Source organism: Eucalyptus grandis, chromosome 11 (genome assembly GCF_016545825.1).
Source record: "Eucalyptus grandis isolate ANBG69807.140 chromosome 11, ASM1654582v1, whole genome shotgun sequence".
NCBI classification, from domain to species: domain Eukaryota; kingdom Viridiplantae; phylum Streptophyta; class Magnoliopsida; order Myrtales; family Myrtaceae; genus Eucalyptus; species Eucalyptus grandis.
Genome location: NC_052622.1, coordinates 19,110,660 through 19,123,847, shown reverse-complemented (window position 1 = coordinate 19,123,847; position 13,188 = coordinate 19,110,660). Strand labels below are relative to the sequence as shown.

Genomic DNA, 13,188 nt, shown 5'->3' with positions numbered 1-13,188 from the left:
ATGTGGGAGCATCACCATTCCCTTCCCCTCTGGAATAGGAGCCGGGTGTTTCTTGGAGGACTGGTACGAGATCGGCTGCCAGAAAACAACGCGGTTGCCATACTAAACAAGATTAAATTGCGAGTTCTCAACAAATCACTCCCCTCCATTCGGACATTCATGAACGGCATGATTGCCATCAGTCTTCCATTAATTTACTCAAACGCAAGCTGCGAGGGTGAAGGACTTGGTGTGCTAATGAACTTCGAAGGAAGTAAATTTGTCTTCTCGAAGACACAGAACATCTTTACATCAGTCGGTTGCAACACCCTCGTGACAGTGAATAGTATAGAATCAATTGTTGTCGGTTGCAGGTCAATCTATGCTGGAACCAACACCAGAACTAGCTAGTGTAGTGCTTGCTCCGGGAGGGATGGATTCTGCTAGACTACGCTGCTCTTTAACCTTCAGGGTATTTGTGTGGATTTCAAGGAAGAAGGTGGACATCAAGGGCGCAATTACGCTTTCCTAGCAGATAGATCATGGTTATTGTGGTCTAACTTTATATGGTTTGAGATCGAATGACACAGTTCCAGTGGTGTTGGAATGGGGGATTCCAAACTATACCAAGGATGCACTTGAGCTTATGTGGCAAGATAATGCAATATCCAGATTGAGTAATACGAAGCCCTTCACTTGTAACACATACGACCTCTATGACCTGTACTGGTATGGAAGTGAAATGCCATTTACGCAGTGCTATTGCGGAAGGGGATATGGTGGTAATTTCTATTTTATTGGAGAATGCCATGGTAACATACCTTATTCTATCCCATTCTGTGTTTAAGGGCACCATATAGAGAAGTGGCTTGTTCATTCCCAGATTTTTCTCTGAAAAGAAGGCATTCACACCGTTTAGTGATCACACGCTTATCTGCCCTCTTTCTTGTTTATCCGGCCAAGATTAGACAAAGTAAATGTACTTTCAAACAAAACTAAATGAATTGTGATAATAATAATAATTTACTGGAAACAAAGGAGAACAAGACAGTCCTTTTGTTACAAGCATGATATTTTTTTTTAGCTTTGGATTTAACGACTTTTGAGGAAATGGGACCTAATAGTCTTGAATTTCACTCAAGGAGATAAAGCGAAGATCCAAAAATGTGCCCCGGGACTTGTGTGAACAAACAGGGTGGATTTGAATGCGTGGTTGGTACAAACAGCTACTCTTATTGGTAGGTAGATCTTTTAACCTAGAGTGTTGGACTCCTACATGGTTTTGAGTATAGTTTTGCCTTACCCTTTGCTCTAACACGATTGTCCATTAGCTTATTGATGATTATATGTAAGTTTCAATCAACAGTATCTATCTAAACAACCTCAAAACTTTCTTTGCACAATAATAATAATTTTTTATAGATAGGGAAAAACTAGAACTTTTTTAGTATGGTCACTTTGTTGGAGAAATCCTCGTGAAGAGTTTTGAAGTTGACAAAACGTTTCCGTCAGTCTAGTCTGAAGGTCTGCAGACTCTGTTAGTTAAAGTCTGAAGACTTCCGGACAGCCAGTCTCAAGACTCAAAGTCTATCCTCATTGACAGTCACTGATCCGTTGAAGAAAGGTTATCCCGAACTGAATGTTTTGTTCAGGATTTAACCTTATCATCTGGAGAAGATCTCATGGCTGGAGAAGACGTATCAGAATCCTTTGATTGATCAAATTTGATTCAATGACTGAAGATTCGATGATTGTCTAAATATTATTGGAAGGTTCTACTTATGGAAACCGAGATCCTGATTGTATGGGCGAACAGATTGATGGGCTATCAACACGTTCCTTTAATAGCTCGAATGATCATCCTAATTGATTCCGTCCAACGGGTAGATTGGAGGAATTCCTTTGGTAAGTGCCAACGGGTATGATGGCATAAAGGAGTATATAAGGAAGACGTCCTTAGTTGTTCGAGGAAGTGCGCGATAGAAAAATTCCAAAGTCTGAAGCTCCTATTTGTTTAGATAAATTCTTTGAGCGAATACTTGTATACAAAAGAGAGTCTATATTTGTGAGAGACCTTGAGGAGGTGTGGCAGTACATCTACACTTTGTGGAATCAAGGCAAAGCTGTGCTGTAACTACTCTTTTGATCATAGTGAAATCCAGCCGGTGGGCTGTCAGTGCGGAAGAGTGGACGTAGGCTTGGAAAAGCTGAACCACTATAAATCCTGTGTTCCAATTTCTCTCTTCCTACCTTGATCGTATTTCAATTTGTTAAGAATTGCTTCCGTATATCGACAAATTGTTTGTGCGCCTATTCACCCCCCCTCTAGGTGTTTATACTAGCAATATCACACTTCATATCTATCAAAAGATATCAAAGATTCTTACTTATACTCGTCATATTTGAATGGAAATATTATTAAGGAAAATTTTCACTTTCATCAATGGTTTGCAAAATTCCTGGAGACAAATTAACTTTCATGGTTGTTAATATAAATCCACGTGAAAGGAGAGTCAGGTTAATAACTTCCAAATGTTTTCCTTTCAATCAGAGCCACTTAAAATTCTTAATTATAAGTGCCTTCAGAGTCTTGACAAGCAGAGGACATTTTCGACACTTTTACACCCTCAAACTTTTGCCATGCGGGTCTTGGGGCTGGGCTTGGGGCACTACTTCCATGGAAGTCGTACAAATACATCAAGGAGAGAAAATAACTCATGCACAAAGAGAAGTACTTCAAACGCAATGGTGGCCCTTTGTTGAAAAGTGAATTATCTCCATCAGAAGGCAATTTCGAGGAAAGCATACTATTTAACTCCATGGATTTAGAGATGGTCACTGGCAATTTCAATGATGATAGGATACTCCGTGGATTTAACTCCGTGGTTGACCTTGCCAGACCTCGCCGGCCACCTTGCCCTAGCCGGCGCCGCCTAGGCCGTGATTCGATGAGGGCGAGCTTCGCTAGCGCCACCCAGGCCGTGATTCAGCGAGGGCGAGCCTTGCCCATGGCCGGTGAGACTCAACTTCACAGCCACTAGCGAGGTGGCCAATGAGGCGAGCCTCGCCGCCCAACGCGAGGCCGCCCTCGCGGCCACCGTCGTGCCGGGCGGTGAGGGTGAGGTCTCGCGAGGTCAACCACGCGGTTGTTGCCTCTTGCCGATCGCCGAGGTCCGATGATCGGCTGGAGGAGGGAAGGAAAAAACAAAAAAGGAAAAAGAAAAGAAAATCAAAATAAAAAAATTCAAAAATAAAAAAATATTACTAAACTTTGTCAACGTTAATACCGATCAGGCCACGTCACCGGCCGGCGTCAATAAGCAAAATCTAGCCAAAATTGGCCGGAAAGGACTAAATCGACACTAAGTAAAATGATTTAGGACTAAATTGGTATAAATATAAAAGGTTTAGGACTTTTGAAGCAATTTTCCCAATTAACTTGTTATGGTTGTTAAGATAAATCCATATGAAAGGAGAGTCAGGTCAATCACTTCCATATGTACTTTCACTCAGAGTCACTTTAATATTTTATGATAAGTGCCTCTATAGATTCTTGACAAACTGGGGTCATTTTAAATACTATTACCCTTCAAATTTTTGGAATGCAAGGGTTGGGGTAAGCCTTGGGGTAATAGTTTTGTGTCTTTTCTCATGGAGGTTGTACAAATACATCAAGAAGAGAAAAGAAATTAAGCTCAAAGAGAAGTACTTCAAATGGTGGCCTTTTGTTGAAAAGTGAGAAATCTTCACCAGAAGGCAACGTCGAGAAAAGCAAATTGTTCAATGCCAAGGATTTAGAGAAGGCCATCGACAATTTCAATGATGATAGGATACTCAAGCAAGGTGAACAGGGCACCGTTTACAAGGGAATGTTAACAGATGGAAAAATAGTCGTGATTAAGAAATCAAAAGTGATTGATGAGGGAAAAGTCAAACAGATCATAAATGAAGTCCTCATTCTCTCACAAATCAACCATAGGAATGTGGTTAAGTTATTGGGTTGTTGCTTGGAAACGGAAGTGCCGCTTTTAGTGTATGAGTTCATACCAAATGGGATTTTTACCAATATTTGCATGCCCAAATGAAGAGTTTCATGTTTCGTGGGTCACACAGCTACGGATTACAACTGAAATCGCAAGAGCCTTATTCTACTTGCATTCAGCAGCCTCTATTCCCATTTATCATCGAGACATAAAGTCCACCAATATTCTTTTAGATGAAAAATATCGAGCAAAAGTGGCAGATTTTGGTACTTCCAAGTCAGTTTCCCTTGATCAAACTCATGTAACCATGTTGGTACAAGGTACTTTTGGCTATCTAGATCCCGAATATTTCCAATCAATTCAATTCACTGGCTAAAGTGATGTATACAGCTTTGGAGTGGTACTTGTTGAACTCTTAACGGGGCAAAAGCCAATTTCTTCGCTGAGGGAACAAGAAGGAAGAAGCCTTGTGACCTATTTCATAATTTCGATGGAGGAGAATTGCTGGTTTGACATTGTCGATGCTCAAGTTTTGAAAGAAGGTAACAAGGAAGAGGTTGCATCAGTTGCCAGCCTAGCGAAAAGGTGCCTAAACTTGAATAGGAGGAATTGACCTACAATGAAAGAAGTGGCAATGGAGTTGGAGGGGATAGGGAAGCTCCAAAATCCTTTAGGTATTTTGCAAAATCAAGAGAACCGTGAGGCAACTAAATCTTATGATGCTGCTTTTCCATCTAACAAGTCAAACATTAACGCGGATGTCATTACATTTCCGGACGTCCAGCCACTTTTACCAAGTGAGATGTGGTAAAGATGTGTTTTGTCTCTTACTTTTATGAGTCATATTGCTCTATTTGTCATGGCAATCGGTACCAAAAGAAAGAATGGAGGAAAACTCGTTCCTTCACTAATAGTACTAGTTATTTTCGGTGTTCGGATCAGTCAAATGTTGAGGTATGCTATCCCAAATTTATCTAGGGCTTTGTAATTAGCTAGGCATTATCATTTAGTGGATGTGCCAATTTGGAAACTTTGCAAATTGCAATTATCTTGCTCGAGCATGATGCATTGATTTTACTTCACCGTGAGATTCATGAATTACTTGCTGTCAATTTAACTATTGCAGAAATTACATCAATCACACAGGTAATCTTGCGGACAAGCATCTTTCTTGAACCAGCCTTCCCCATCAAATTAGCTCGTCACTTGCGGACTTTCATGCGATGTATCATGGGAGTAAGTCAGTTATGGTCCTAGATCCAAAAAAAAAAAAAGAGAGGAAAAGTTAGTTATGGTCATGTCGCAACCTAACTCGTTGAAGGGTAAACACTTTCCTCTAGTGAGTAGGTTTAGTGAAATTTGTTCGCATAACGATCCGAGCAAGCGTTCTTAAAAGAGACGTCTTCAAGAGTGATGTCTCCATGCTTAGTCTATTAATTACGAACTTGAGTTCTCCCAAACTCATGCCTCGCGCAACATCGAGCATTCAAATTTTAATCAATTAAGCCTATGCAAGTTTTGACTAAAGAGTAATCCTTAGCTTTTTCAATTGGCTAGAAAATAGAAACCAAGTAAGATATGGAAGGCTATTTTACTATTTACAAAACCAAAGATTATAGACTTGGGACTTCATTACGTTAACCCTAAGACTAATGTCCTACTAACAGACACCATAGCGACCTATCCAAAAAAAAAAAAACTAAGGTTCATCCTAATCATTATGGAGCAAGAAAGTAATAACCAAAAAATTGAAATGTGCAATCAATTACTATTGCGAATGAAAGCATGCAAGGATCCTAATATCATCCTTAGGGATAAAAAGACAATCACAATAGAGAACCCTATTGTAAAGTCCTAAAGGACTATCCAAATTTTGGAATTAATTTCTAAGGGTTTTCTAATTTTTTAATCAAATTAAAATTTTATTTTTTTATATTAATCTTTTGGATTTTCTAAGTTTTCACGATTTTTGGTTTTTCTGATTTTTTTTAGGATTTTCCGAATTTTATAATTTTTTTATTAATTTTATGATTTTTAAAAATATTTTAATATTTTTTTCAAAATTTTAATTAATTTTTACTTTTTAATATACTTTTTCAGATATTTTAAAATATTTTGAACGATTTTCTCTAACTCTGTTTTTTTTTATTGATTTTCGAATTTTCTAAATATTTTTAAAGTTTTTTAAATTTTATATCATTTTCTGAATTTTTAATTTTTTAATTTTTATGAGTTTCGAATTTTTTAATTAATTGATTTTTTAATTATTAATTTTATTATTGTTATATTCGGGGAACGGGTTCAGACCGGGTTTACCAGATCCGGCCCGTTGACCCGACCCGAGTCGGATTAAAACCTTTTTTAATACTTATATATATTTGATATATATTTTGAATTTTTTTTTTTGAAATTTTCCTATTTTTCTTTTTCTTCTTTCTTTTGTCCTTTTCCCTGTTTTACATTCTTTCCCTGCACTGTTTTTCTTTCCACCTGCACTCACCGAACCAGGATCACCAGCCTCGACGCCCCGCCATTGCTCCGGCCGGCGACTGCCAGCGCCTTCACGGCCGCCAAACCGACTCTCTCCGCCGGTCATCCACTCCCACCGGCAACCCCCCAACTCCGACCACTCATTCCGGCGACCACAACCATGAACAGAAATACCTATCGGAAGCTAATCCCTCCCATCCTAGGCTTTCTAACAAGCAAAAAATCACTAGTATACAACGAAGTGAAGAGATAAACTAACTGGGTGATTTTAAATCACAAACTTCGCCGGCGAGAGGGGATGTCTCCGACGAACAGCTTTCGGGCATGGGGATATATACAAGTTGAGCTCGAACACGGATTTTTCATCACATGCGTAAAAAAAAAGAAAACACTAATATTAGGCCAGATTTAACCTATACAGAAGCGAAAACAAAATCAATCTAAGATTCAACAATTGAGCAGTTTTGGCCTTCTGTCAAGCATTTTATCGAGCGACTGATGTGCAATGTAAAGGATGTGTTCCAAAGAGAGATTCGATGCGATTTTCGAGTAAAAAACAATGTATAAAGGCATGAATCAACATGTTTCATGCTAAATCTATCCTATTTTCTAGTTTACTCAAAATTTTAACGATCAAATTCGGTTTTCTTTAACATTCTGCGGTTCGTTCAGGCAATATAACAAATAGTTAGTTCAAATCTACAGCATTCCTCGATCCAGCCATGATACATTAACCTCCCAAACACTATGAACCGTTCTAAACTTGCGTGAGTTCGTCAAGATTTTGATCCAAAAGTTACATCGACTCAGACGAGTTTCTCCGGCCAGAAAACAGGGGCTTCGGCGAGAGGAAACCTACCTGTCTCGTTCGGCGACTCAAGATCTCAGTCGGCGACGGTGAGGAGCGACTAGTTGGGGCTCCTTCTTCGGCCGTAGAAAGACCGCCGAATGGGTAAAGGCTGGCTCACGAACTGACCCTTGACCGGAGCTTTGGAAACCGGCGGCGAGCTCCGGCGACTGGGTTCTCGGTCACTCCCCGAGTGATATCGCTTCTGCGAAGAATACTCTCACTCACGCCCTCCCCTCTCTCTTTCTCTCTCTGTGATATCGCTTCAGCGAAGAAAAAGATCGGCCCCTCTGTTGCGTCTCTCTTCTCTCGCGCCTCCATGCCTCGGCCGAGCGTTCTCTCCCTCCCTCACGCTGCCCTCGCTTGAGGAATCTTTCTGTTACGCCTCCCCCTCCTACCCGCGAGCTCAGCTATTCTAGAAGGCTTCCAGGTGTGCTCTTGTCACAGCACGTCGCTCGCAGCCTCGCTCACAGACGCACGTGCGCGAAACCCCAAACCCCCCTACCCCGCTTCTTCTTCTTCGCTGTGTCACGGTCACGTCTCTCTTTTTTCTCCCCTGGCGAGCTGCTCTCTTCCGAGACGAGGCTGGAGGAAAGGCCGGACAGAGCTTTGCATTGTTTTCCATTAGGCTCAAAGAGAAGGGGAGAAAAGTGGGCCAAAAGGAAGAAAAGAAATAGAAAGGGGAAGCTGGGCCTAACTTTGAAAGGGCCGAAAATTCAGTGAAATAGTGGGCTGGACCCGCCGGCCCACTAGGCCCGATTTTTCCATTTCCTTTCCGTCATTTTTTTTTCATTTTTTTATTTTCCCTCTTTTTATCACTCCACTTATTTTGTTCATTTCTACAATTTTTACTACTTTTTTTTTTTTTTTATCTTTTTATGATTTCTATTTTTTTTTCTTTTTTTATATCTTTTTATCCTTTTTTTAAAAAATATTTTTATAAAAATGAATGGATACTTAAAACGTTGACAAAAATTTATGTGTCAATAGGTCATATGTTGCATTTATTCGTCACGGTAAAAGTGACTTTAGCACAATCAAGAAAAAATTTGTGCATATGGACCATTTATATCCCGCTATGGGCTTTCAGAATTACCCCATCTATCTTGTATGTGGGATTGCTTTGTGGTGATTTTGTGGTGATGACTGAAATTTCAAACTAGTAATGGACAAAAAAAAAAAAACAGTAGAAAAATCATTTATCAGAAAACCACCATGCTTTTAGTTTTCTACTCTGCCAAATAATGACCGAGTGGTAAATATGTTATTGGTGTGGTCCAAACCGTGTGGAAATCTTCTAAAATGAACAATCAGATTGACCATTAAATTTTGGCTGGCACAAGGAGAGACAAGACTTCCAAATGTTATAAGACATAGAGATGAGTATCCCAAAAGTCCTAAAAAATTTCATGAAAGTGCACTTGAGTCTTTAAATTTTAAAAAAGTGCAATTAAATCTAAAAACTTGACAAATTAATACAATCAAGTTGCTCTATGTCTACATTGATGAATGGAAAATGCTAACTTGACATTTTTTCCATCTAATTTAGAGGTGCCACATTCGAAAATGGGCCAATAAAAAAAAAAATTAATAACAAAAGCCATAGAAAAGAAAACAAAAAAGGGATACAAAGAAGAGAATAATGGAATTAGAAATCTAGGAATTGCAGAAATCTAACAAGCGAATTCAAAGTCGCATTCAAGAAAAAATAAAATCTCTCATGAACTAATTAGAAGAAAATAGAGCATTCAAAGCAAAAAAAAAGAGAGGAGAGAAGAGCAAGGAGTCATGAATTATCGATCACTTGAGAGAAAATTTCACATAAGGACTCTAAGTAGAGTTGTTTTCTTAAATAAAAGCTTAAAGCAGTCCTTATTTCAAATAATGGTCTGAATTAGGGGTGAGCGGTTCGGTTCCGTCCGGAACCTGGAACCTACCCTCGGGTATAGGTTCTTCAATTTTTGGAACCTGGAACCTACCCGTCAACCGAGAACCGGAACCTACCCCTGTCACGGGTTAAAGGGTCGGTTCCGGGTTCCAACGAGTTTTTTTTTTTTTTTTTTTTCATTTTTGTCATTGCTATGTGCTCCTTGCAGAAAGTTACAGCAACATGCTCAGATACACAAAGTACAAGCTCAATATAGCTGCCATGGCGTGCGGTCGGCAAATGCAAGGACAAAACTATGAGGATTGCATCAAAGATCAGAAAGATATATTTCAAGTCCATATGATGTTATGAAACCTCCTTTCCTGCATAAGAGCGGTTTATTGTTACCGCCTTAAACCTGCATGAAGAGAGACTGACTTTTCAGTTGTCATTCTGAAAATAATAAGTAGCATCACTGAAAGAACAACTTGAAAGCTTAAAACCCAACAAGAGCATGCGTATGATGCTTGATAAATGTATCTATCCCGGGACAAGCAAACAGTTGCAAATCCGTTCATTGTGCCGTAAACTAGCGAGAAGAAGTGCAAAATCATCGTTTTCTTAGTTTGATGCATGAGATTTACCAATTACAACAAAATGATGGCCTGGACTGCATGTACCGCAAACCGCCTCAACGAAGGATTCAGCTTGTCTATTGGGTTTAGCATTTAACTAGAGAATCAATCGGCTGATAATTTCTTTCCCATTTCAGGCCGGCAAAAGAAGATGGTCACATCAATATTAGCTGAAGATTCTTCACCCCAAATGGGCAGTGTTGAGTAGAGTGGCAAATAATATAGATACGGTGCCAAGTATTTCAGGCACATTGGCTATTCCTTGTAGACAATAACATATACAATCCTATGAAAATATAGCACATAAATAACAATTTGTTCCAACAAGATCCAGAATATGGCTAAGCTGCACCCTACAATACGATTGCTATCGTATTTTGTCATTGAACAGAAGAAAAAGAATTCTCTTCCCTACAAAGACAACACCAAACTAATCGGTTAACGGCGGTATGCCCGGTCTAGCAACATAGTCTTTGTTGCTTGCACGCAGATTAGACCTACTCCACATAAATAATGTCTCCATCGGGATCCCCCCTTCCCAATTGCTTTCATCTTGAGGATGATCGATGCCTCAACCACGTCGGCGGTGGTGGTTCGGAGCAATGACGGCCCGAACGGCCAAGTGAGCAGCAGGCTGCAGCAAGAGGTGGTGACGGTGGCTTGGGGACGGCGGCGGTGGCTCACGGCGGCGAGGGGCCGCGCGATAGCTCGTCGGGCTCAACGGCGAGACGGCTCGTCGGACGAGCGGTGGGTGGTGGTGGTTCGGTGGCCAAGATGTGGTGGTGAGTAGAGTGTGGGGCGGCGGTGTGGTGGTGAGTGAAGCAGCAACCAGCAAGAGGAAGGAAGGAAGGAATGAAGAAGAAGAAGAAGAAGAAGAAGGGGTGGGGTTTCGGCCGAGAGAGGGGGAAAGAGAAGAGAGAGAGAGAAGAAAAGAAAAAAGTTGGGGGACAGGAAGTGACGTGAGCAGGAAAAAGGGGGAAAAGAAAGAGAGAGGGAAAAAGAGGGGGAAAAGAAAGAGAGGGAAAAAAAGGAAGGGGAAGGGGGAAATCTCGTGGGTGCTCTTGGGTTTTTTTTTTTTGTGTGTAAATATCTGACCGGTTCCGATTCCGCCGGTTCCGATTCCCATGGGAACAGTAACCGGAACAAGGGGAAGGAACGCCGGTTCCTAGAAAAATGGAACCGGGAACCGGAACCGGTCTCTTTAGAACCGGGAACCGTGCTCACCCCTAGTCTGAATTGGAAAATTAGTTTTAAATAAGGATACGAACTTGCAGCTTGGCCAAATCTTCATTATCCGGTGAGTCTGTGATTGTTCCGGCCATTGGAAAAAGGGACATTTTTTTCCGAAAAATTTTGGGTTGATTTTTTTTCTCTTTTTCTAGATTCAAGATTCAATGTTGTCAATATATTTAAATAATAAATTATGTCTTTATCTAACAATTTAAGTTTTTAGAACATTTGGCGGTGATCCCATCAAATCTTACATAGTATCAAAGCTGGTAATCATGAGTTTGAATCTTTGCAGGCATCATTTGCTTTCTCAATTAAATTTTTACGTTTAGTTAGCAGTGATTCCACCAAATTTCACAGATGTTGATGAAATTTCTTGATGTTGCTCTACCTCTACATCTAGAGCTAATAGTTCCTCGATCCCCTCCAAATCTTCTCCATCAAAGCTCTCTTTCTCTATGGGTTTGGAGATAGCGAGACTAAGTAACGGCAAAATGATCACCTCGCAATGGGTTTTCCAAAACCCATTGCTTTTACACGAACTAGGGGCAATCAAGGAAAAATTAGAGATCTTGACCCCGTTTTCAGGGTTTAAGATCTTGCAGATTAGTGTAGAAGCTAGAAAGGAGAAGAGAGAGAAGCAACGGTGGGTAGGGGTGTCAACAGTTCGGTAACCGAATTGAACTGTTAGAAAAATCTTATGAATCGAACCGAAACCGAAGCGAACCCAATACGAACCGAACCGAAATTTCGGTTTGGTTCAGTTCGGTTTTTCGGTTTTTGGTTTTCAACTTTTGGTTTTAGGTTTTTTTTTTTCCGTTTTTTTTTTCTCTTCTTATTGCATACATACAATGACAGATACACGTATAAGAAAGACAACACAGTTTAAAGTAGGGGCCTCAGTCAATACTCTTCTCTACACATTAAATTTGGCAAGCAAACTCTCCATACAGTAACATTGTACAAAGTGAAATCCACTATGATTAGAAATCACACAAATGAAGACCTCCAATATGTTCTTCACTCAAACCTCGCCCTAAATGCGCAGAACCTGTGGGCTTCAAGCATTAACAGATGCAACTCATGCCAGGGAAGGGCTTCCTAAACTCAACCAATTCAAAATACACACACCGCATATTGTAAAATATGACATGAGTCTTGATGTACATAAGTTAAGAACAAGATCAATCTGAAAAGGCTTGATATTGGTGAAAACAGTTTTTTTTTTTTTTGGTTGCAAACAATGTCAAAAAAGCCTTTAACATCATGCACTCCAACTAAAACAAAGGTTCTTACTCTATTCATATAACTTTCTCAAGGCATATAGATCCAACTTCACATCTACAAATTCCATATTTATAGCCAAGACTCCTATCAACCATTATGTACTGTTAGTATGAAAGTGTCCAATTAAAAAACAAACTCCTAAACCAATACGTGACGAAGCAAAAGAACATGGTAATATAGAACTTGTGTGCAGAAAGAATGAGGTAACTTGATCTTCATCACAACATTGTTCTCCATGCAAATGAAACCTAAAAGATGGATTTCTAGATAAGTCATTCTCTAGTGGTAGACGTGAGGTCATAGAAAGGTTGAGCCTAACGAACCATTTCTGCTATTCCCTGTATCTAAATCGGGACATGCATCGAGAATATGTAAGTTAATGGAAACAACACGCCACTTGCCATCTAGAACACACTCATTCAAAGATACCTGATAATCGGAATGCCACTGGAATTTCAATAAATTATTTCTCGAAACTAAAAACTGCCTGCTCGCAATAACAAAGAGATGAACAAATATCTTCCTATGCAGAATGCACAAGCTATTCATTTTCGCCAACACTAATAACAGCAGAGCCCATCATGCCTGGATGAATCAAATAAGAAACTGCCTCTGTTAATGTACCAAAACCCAAAAGGATCTATTTCCTCCATAGCCTTCTCTGCGTTAATTAACGAAGTACTCAGTTTTTTACCTCGGCCATCGGTCTTAAGCCAAAACCCCAAGCAATTAAACTATGGTTCTCACCTACCTAATGAACAAGCTCACCAAAACAGAATGGTTCAAAAATCGCAAGTGCAGCTCTCTCCATTCTCAGCTCAGAGATCAGAGTAATTTAGACAAACTTTATCAGCATCAGGAAAGCCTACC

At 40.0% G+C, this 13,188-nt stretch overlaps 1 pseudogene; it reads left to right on the top strand.

The window, feature by feature from the left end:
• LOC120289799 lies at positions 1 to 4,338 on the top strand (annotated as a pseudogene).
• Positions 4,339 to 13,188: the final 8,850 nt, after the last annotated feature.